At 39.8% G+C, this 9,398-nt stretch overlaps 1 protein-coding gene across 1 annotated transcript in view; it reads left to right on the top strand.

Moving 5' to 3' along the window:
- Positions 1 to 9,398, top strand: part of LOC124276728 (SH2 domain-containing protein 4A-like) — a 101,595-nt gene that overhangs the window by 14,914 nt on the left and 77,283 nt on the right. The window lies entirely within an intron of this gene.

Consider the following 9,398-nt stretch of genomic DNA (forward strand, 5'->3'; position numbering starts at 1 on the left):
AGATCTACTCAGCTATGTGTCAACCAGACGGAAAACCTTCGCTGGCGGTGAGTACTCGGAGTAGCGTGGCTTTGATGTGAGCTATTTTTCTAATGTTTTGTTGATATTTGCCAATTTAACTGTTTATATAACTTTCATTTGACTATTTCACCACATGTTCTTCTTACTGAGTCACTTTCCCAGTTCGATACTTAAAAGCAACGTCATTATTAAGCATTGTCAGAATTTCTAACTGTGATATAGCTATGCCTCTGTCACAGACAAAACTCAGTGTCTGTTTTATTGACACCTATGTGCCTGCCTGCCTGTCTGCTAATGACAATATGCAATACACAACTTCGATCACTGACCACATGCGATTTGAACGTAACACCGATCAGGCTATACACCATAAATAAGATGCATTGATTTATGGCTTGTGCACCCGAGTTCTGTCTCTGTCACATTATGTAATTACACAGACAGGCAGGTGTGATACTTATACACATGACATGTTATGGTGTCTGTTGGTTGCAAAATGTTATACACAAAAAAATGAGCATGTATTTACAAAACCCAACATCTCTATACACACACAAAGAGCCCTTAGTGTATCAGCAAATGAACCAGCCAATGAAAGACTTCGTTACACTTAAGTGCACGCCCACCCGCTCTGACTGGGTTCGGTATCCCAGGTGCTTTGTTTCTAGGGAAGTAAACCCAAGTACAAAATATTGCACTTTTGATTTGCGATTGTACACATTTAATTTTGTTTATTTGTTTCATAATCAGCAATGTATATCATATGTCATGAATAAATGATAATTGTGTTTAAATTATGTTTATTTATTTTTTTTGCATCTAAGCTTTAACAAAGGCATCACATTAGGAAGAATCAATATGTTCAAAGTGCCCCAGTATGTGAAATATAATCTACATTTATCCAGTGGTTTCTGATACAAGAAGTTTATGATGTAAAATGGATAAACATGCTATCACAAGCACACTTGAATTTTAATGAGTAAGTTAAGTAAACTTTTGATTTGATTGAATAACCAAGCTCTATTGCATCACAGCAATAAATTGCCCATTTTGGCACTGATCACACATTAATTTTTTTACATATTCACAAGGGTCTTCCTTGTTGGCAAGACTTCTATAATTAGTTTTGAGAAAACCTCTATTCTCATGCTCATATAGTTGTGCAGTCTTGGGGAGTGAAATGTACCTTCTTTCCTCTGTGTGCAGGAATAAATATAAAACATCTTGAGCACAGTTTTGCATACTTTATCATACTGCAAGTTACAAATTATTTAACACGATGACATAAGATGCCAGCTGTACCTGACTTCTCTTCAGTGATAGGTGATAGATTGGCAATTATCTTACAAAAGCAAGGGACATTTCATCAGTTCCTGTGACAAAAGAAATGTCAGAAGATGCTCATATTTATATAACCTACAGTAAGTCCATGTATCTAGAGACAAAACATATTCCCAAGGCCTGTAGATCCTAAGCAATGGAGGACAGAGTTTAAATGAACAAGTCCATGTACAAGATATATAGCTGGTCTCTCCCACCATGTCCTATGACTGATGATGATTTTTATGAATGTGTATAATCTTCCTAATTCAAAATGCAATTTCCTATGAACAAATTCAGGGACGTATATGCAGTAAGTAATCAGATGACGAATGTGAGCATGTACATGAACCAGTTCACAACAGAAATCTGACATGTAGTACCACGCATCACATATGTTTATTCAGGCTTACCTGTTGACAATCCAGTGGATAAGAAACTTTACTGGTTGGGTTACATTCACAATACCTCAGGTCACATTCTGAAGATGCAGCAGGATCCTCAGTCTACCAGGTGTGGATGTACTCTGTCAAATTTGGCGTAGGATATCTGAACCATTGAAGTAGACGAACCAGTCACAGCGCCAGAATTCATATCAGCCATGCCATGTAGCTGTAAACAGTCACAAGAATCACCCAGCCTAAATGAATGCCAGTAAAGAGGATCACCTGTATTAGATGACATAAGCTCAATTCTTTTAAGATTCCAATCTCACAAGTTTGGATTATCTACTGACACTGAAAAAGCCATCTTACATGTTCAGCTGAATGAACTGGACCGAGATTTTATTAGATCCAACCAATACAGAAAATAACTTCTCAGTTTTAGACCAGTACTATTTGGGGCTACTAAGTCTCTATTCATTCACAACACAACACTGCTTGTTCACCTTGATGGGTATGACAGACCAGTAGCAAAGGACATGAAAGACAACGTATATGCAGATAATGAGATATCTGGATGTTACACAGAAGAGCATACAATATTATCAGGACCCAAGATCACTGATGTTGCAAGCAAAGTCTTGTGACACCGGACCACTGTCTGCAACAGTATGGATCAGTGCTCACGGTATCAGGATTAAAAGCTGTCAACTTATCATGTACTTTAATGTTATATAGTGTCTGGTGTGCCAAAACAAGTCCTCTACAGGCTGCAAAAGCACAAAATTCATCCGCACGATTAATCTGTCAAACTAAAAGGACTGAACACATCTCTCCTGCCCTCAAAACTCTACACTGTCTTCCAGTTTGCTTCAGAATCGACTACAAAATCCTGCTCCTTGTTTTCAGGTGTTTAAACGATCTAGCTCCAAAATACCAGACACCATATCACCCAACTAGATCACTCCGCTCAAGGGACCAGTCTCTCCTTGAAATACCACAAACTAGAACCAAGTCATGTGGGAACAGGTCATTCTTTAGAATAGGACCCTTCCTCTGGAACAATTTACCTGCTGTCCTGAAATAGAACTGTCAAATTTTAAAAGTGGACTCAAGACGCATCTATTCACCTCTGCATATGTTGATTTCAGACACTGTTGATTTCAGACAATGTGTCTACATAGAACTCAAACAGTTGTTCCAGCGCCAATGCATGTTTGTTTGGCAGTGTTATGAGGAAAGAGAGTTATCTCCCTTCCCTAACTCTCCCCTGTTGTTTTGCCTTGTTGCACAGACTGGCGCGTGTTCTGCTTGAGTACGAATAACAACCCATAATGGAGACTTCTTTTGTGTCCTGTCAAGTCACAAGTGGTACAGTACATCTTACTAAACAGGTGCAGCCACTAAAATTCACAGATGCTTTAGGAAGTTGTGATGTTGAATGGCAAGTGGGAACCATTGTCTGATGGTTTCTCAACAATTCTTACAAATATGTCCTTCTGACTTTCCTCCTAGGGATCTTCCCAAGCACTTCCCAAAGGAGTTGTCTCCCCTGACAAGCGTGGAAATCTTCATAGTTTTTCCTGTGGCACACATGATCACATGTGCCAGCTTGTTCCCTGTTAAATGTTTTCTAAATTTCCCAGGTTCACACCGCAGGAATGTGTACGCCTGGACATCGTTACGCACCAGGAAGTGAACGAGTTGCTATGCTAATAGTGAGTTTGTTTCATGCATTCAGTATAGCACTTTGTGTTAAAAACAAATTATTATAGACATTTAAGGTATTATATTTCAGGCTGTAAAAATGTAGACATCTGGAAAGGTGAAAGAACGCCACATAAACTCTTAATCTGAACCTCCATACAAACTGATGAGTTCATCCCATATGATATCCCACCATTTCTGTGAAAACTTTATTTTCAAAATGGCTGACGTGGCTCAGTGTAGCATATGAACAAAAGTTCTGTACAACCAAGAACAAACATTTCACAAAGAGCTTGTGTCACATAGTACTTTAGTAGGGAATACATTTGCTGAGTAGTAAATTTCTTGTCAGGGTAAGGGCATTTGATATCAATACCCAAAACTGCTTTATCATTGTGACTTTTCCAAATAGACCCGTCGGGACTCACGACTAGGAAGCTCTTCTCGTTGTGTTGAACACTCTAGCACCCCTCCTCAATGAAAGATAGATGTGGATAATATATTGGCATTACTACACCAACTGTTGTTGCACAAGCATCCTGCCTGTGGTCTGTACCTTATTGCAAACTTCTTTTTTGTGTCTGAAAGCGGAATCTCCTCCTTTGATAATGGTTGATAACTCTATCGAAGTGTTGGATCTGTTGACTTCAGTGTGTCCAATCCAATCGCTTTACAGACGGTACTGCCTGTAGCTTTGGCTTTCTCCCGTTCTGAAAACCACTTCTGTGACCTTTGCTTCAAGATATGCTGCTCAATACCTGTTGAACTCTTCTTGACAGTGTGCAGGGATTCATCAGCATTTATGCAAACATAGTTTTCCTGTTTATTTAGGACAACTTTTGGTCTAGAACAGTGTTCAAGTAATTGTTAATGCATTCATTGATTTGTTATATTTGGCTCCGGATACTTGTTATAACAAACTGATACTTAGATGTTTGCAAATCCGGTTCGTCAAGCATCTTGAACTTCTCCAAACAGAGCTTTTTTGTGACTAATGTTTCCCTTATACAGTCAAATCCCGATGAGCCGAATGCCAGTGTCTCGAATATTATGCATAACTCGAAGTACCTGTCGGTCCCGACCATTCCCTGTTATAGTTGTCATCATTTGAATACCGGTTGCATGAATTCGTCTCATAAATACACACGATGACTCGAGAAGGAAATTGGGTCCCATCAGATTCAAACAACAGCAATCTTGTATACATAAGCCGAAGTCAGTCAATGAAAAGTTGACTGGTGCAGCAAACTGATCCAATTAACAAACCAGCTCGGCTCACACCTTTCCGCCACCTTTTGACGGGTGAGTTCAAAAGGCAGATTAGTGATTTTACGGAAATCACTGTGTGTGCTAATCAGACTGGAACTGATAAGGTGCCCCTATTAGTGATAGGGAAATCAGTAGGTAAACAAATGCTTAGGTGGAGGAATTAGGAGTGGCTCATGTTTTTTTCTACCCTCATAGACATACCTATGTCTCGAATACATCGATAAGTCGAATGTATTACTTGGTCCCCAGCGATTCGACTCATCGGGATTTGACTGTATCTTTAATTCTCATACTTAGCAGGCGAATTACTTCTTGTAACTCTGTGACACATGTACCAAATTGATGCTTGTCCTGAGTATTGTCCAAAGCCGACTGGGTTCTCTCTATGATATTCTGTAAAAGATCCTGTTCTTCCTCCCTACTCTGCCTTATTTCTGCAACTGTTGGTGATGGTTCTCACCCAAAGGGGTCAACATCTCCTTCATCTTCAGTGATGCAGCTGTTGATCTTCTTACCATCAAAACACAACTTCATAGGCTTTTTATTTTCATAGTTCTTAGACCATATCCAAAGAATCTGACAGAATTCCAGGTGAAATCTCACTTGAAAGTATACTGTTACTGCCAGTCTCTAAAAGATTTATGTCAGGAACCATGAAATTTAAGGCAGAATTTTGGGGTGTAAGTGACATATCACTTGTTTCTGTCCTGTCAGAATTTTGACTTTGTTGTTCCACCCATGAAACAGATATATGTGCCATGAAATAGCTTACCCTATACCCTGTCAACCAGAACATTTTGATTTGCTCACAATGTCACATTTGGTGAATGTCATCTGTACTAAGGAAACTGACAACATCCATGAAAAGCAAAAAGGCAATATTTGTCAATGGAAATTGATTCAGTGCAACCAGTTCGTTAAACTTGACATAAAGTTCTGACAAACCATGTTTATTCAATTCTCTCAAAACCTCTGGCAACATTGTATTTATTTGACAATTTTCAATGTCTCTGGGATGTCAGTAACAGTTATTTCCTTACGAATCAATGAACGCTCAAATTGGACATGTTTGTAATTGTTCCTCACATACTTTAGTGCATCAGTTACCTCACAAAGCTTCAATTTTCTCATAATGATTCTGGGGCGGTGGGGTAGCCTAGTGGTTAAAGCGTTGGCTCGTCACGCCGAAGACCCGGGTTCGATTCCCCTCATGGGCACAATGTGTTAAGCCCATTTCTGGTGTCCCCCACCGTGATATTGCTGGAATATTGCTAAAAGCGGCGTAAAACTAAACTCAGTCAGTCATAATGATTCTTTCTGATGAATGTGTCGTCTTTCATATGCGTAATGACATCACAAAAAGTTTGAGAAGCACACAATAGTTACATGCGTATGGTTGCATTGTAGAGGTTTATCTGAAACGTAAAAAAGCAAACACCTAAACACCAAAAAATTTGTGGCGTAATGCGTTCACTGCCGATGACGTAAATCGTTCACCAACGCTAAAACAGTTGTTGCGTAATGCGTTCACCATGACAATCATACCACTTGTTTTCAAATGCTTATATCTCTAAAAACATATGCTATAATCTTTTCAAATTTTGGATATAATCAAAACATATATTTATCTTTTAAAATGTACATTTGTTCATATTGTTTGTTTCGTTTTATAATAATTGTATATAATTTTGTTTAACATTTTTGCTATTTTTTAGAAGGGATGTTGTCTAAAAGTCGCCCATGTATTCCTCATAGATCAAATCAAGAGCTATAAATATACACTTGATATCTTCAGTGTCTACATTTTTACAGCCTGAAATATAATATCTCAAATGTCTATAATAATTTGTTTTTGACACAAAATGCTACACTGAATGCATAAAACAAACTCACCGTTAGCATAGCAACTCGTTCACTTCCAGGGCCAGGTTATTCAAAAGCCTGTTAAATTTTAACGGACCGTTAACTAGTCCTTAACGTTCCATTAACGTTAAGAGAGCGAAAGCCTGTTGCTCAAAGTGCCGTTAACCTTTAACGGCCCGTTAAGACCACGTTAACTTAACGGAAGGGGAGGGGGTACATTGGCTCACTAACGTTACCATTAGCATTAGTTCTAGGTCTAGCTCCATGGGTATATAGCGCTCTAGAACTTTTGACACGGGTCAGAGTTCATCTACTGATGACGGACGTCTCCGCCAATCAGCGCCAATCCCCACCCTTGTTCTTATATCAAAAGGGGGAGATTCTGGCCTACCTAGGCTACATCTTCCCCACCCTTACTCTTATATCAAAAACTGTGAAATCATTGTGCCTGTGTAAAATATTTTGACAGGTGGATTGTTTCATTTTCATCTCCAGGACATGTATCATTTCTGTACCTGTCCCAGCAGGTTGCACCTGGTGCAAGCAACTTTGTAATCTCAGTAAGTTCTAGCTCATGATTATTTGATCATTATTGATATATAGGAAGATCAATGATGCAACGACTCATACTTTGTTTCATGACAACATCTGCATCATTAACTATATATACATGCTCTTACATACTTTTGATACTTTGCTTTTATCCTTGCTCTTCTTTTTAATCTAACCTCATATAAGGCTACTGAAACAAAATGTGAACCATGTACATGTTATAGATGAAGATGACCTGTAAATTGTTAATGGAACTTGACATCAACATGAATATATTATCAATGTGTTCATGTGAATAGCTATGTCTTTTTTTCGTTTCTGACTTTTTCAAGACGAACATAAACATGAAAACAAGGTTGAGGAAGAAATAGCCTAGCTAGTCCAGAATCTCCCCCTTTTGATAAAAGAACAAGGGTGGGAGTAGCCTTTAAAGTTGATTCAAGGGTGGGGAAAATTAAGCCTAGGGAGAGTAAAGTCTCTGCAAGAGATGGACATTTGTGTTATTGACAACAGATTTGCTCTTATCATCTGGCATATGCAACATGCTCTACTCCCAGCCTCTGGAGAGCCAACTTTTTATTGGAAGTTCTGCCAAGGACAGGAGATTTCACAGAGTCTTACTCTCAGTGTCCTCTTCTCACTTGAGATTACAATCAGGGGTCCTCTTCACACTTGAGATTACAATCAGGGGTCCTCTTCACACTTGAGATTACAATCAGGGGTCCTCTTCACACTTGAGATTACAGTCAGGGGTCCTCTTCACACTTGAGATTGCAGTCAAGGGTCCTCTTCACACTTGAGATTACAGTCAGGGGTCCTCTTCACACTTCAGATAACAATCAGGGGTCCTCTTCACACTTGAGATAACAATCAGGGGTCCTCTTCACACTTGAGATAACAATCAGGGGTCCTCTTCACACTTGAGATAACAATCAGGGGTCCTCTTCACACTTGAGATTACAATCAGGGGTCCTCTTCACACTTGAGATTACAATCAGGGGTCCTCTTCACACTTGAGATTACTATCAGGGGCCTCATAGGGAACAGGCCACACAAGGCCTGCAGAAGAGGTTTTGAGGCATCAACCTCAGACTAAACACTGATGGCTAGGCCAAGTCACCAGCCAGACGATATAAAAAGTCCATCCCAGCAAGAGTTTCCAAGTCTGGTCCCAGGTCTCATTGCTGCTCTAGATCTCCTGATATCAGCAACAGCAGCGACATATCAGAAACAGATGCCAGGCTTTCCAGTGAAGGTGTTTAAGGTCCTGTTGAAATTGGAAGATCATAAGACCAGTGGATTCTAAAGGTCATTCAATTCTCCAAGAGACCCCCTTTGATGACATACCCAGTGGGGGTTTGATATCACCTTCATGAGCCCAAGCTTTTATCGGCGATGACAGTGGTTTCTTCTCTCCGCAATTTCTGGTACCAAAGAAGGATTCAACAGAGTGCAGGATGTTTATTGACCTGAAGATCCTCAACTGGGAATACCCGAGATGACCACCTCCAATCATCAACATAGGGGAGGTTTTAGATGACTCCCTTTATTTGAAGGATGTCTTCAGAAAATTGGGGTTCCTAGGGCATCGTTTTTAACATCTGAACTGCAACCCAGGGTTAGAAAGCTAACATCTATGCAGGATCTCACATTCAGAGGATGTCTGCATCTCAGGCACTTTCAGAATTGGATAAATCATCAACAACTAGATACTGTCATCACACCTACAGACCCAGTGTTCATGGAAATGTCATACACAGGGCGCCAATCAGAATGCAGTCACCAGATCCCTGTCCCTCCACGGGAAGCCCATCATGAAGGTATCAGGTCACTGGGTTTATATCAACATACTGGAAGTGAGAGCAGTAATATTAGCAATCAGCCACTGGAAATCGATGCTCAGGAATTCCTCACTCTTAGTTGCCATGAATACACAACAGTATTGGCCTATATCAACACCCATTCTCAAGACCTTATGGATCTTACGAGGAACTTTATGATCTGGTGGACAGTCTGCAGTGCAGCATAGCAGCCAGACATATACCAGTAAGGTCTACAATCTTTCAAAATATAAAAAAAGCATTGGGTAACATTGTTTGCTCACATTTTGTTTGCACTGTAATAGGCGTGGTTCTCAATAAACTACCCTCGCCCAGTGACAGCTGAGTTAAGCTAAGTAATATGTAGGGACATGATGTTGAATCAACCTTTCTTGGACTTTGTGTTGTGTACTTTTATTTTATAGGTGTGCGTTCGGGTTGACTTGTTCTCTACTCAAAACTC

Source organism: Haliotis rubra, unplaced genomic scaffold (genome assembly GCF_003918875.1).
Source record: "Haliotis rubra isolate DU_JTF1 unplaced genomic scaffold, ASM391887v1 Scf212, whole genome shotgun sequence".
Classification (NCBI taxonomy): domain Eukaryota; kingdom Metazoa; phylum Mollusca; class Gastropoda; order Lepetellida; family Haliotidae; genus Haliotis; species Haliotis rubra.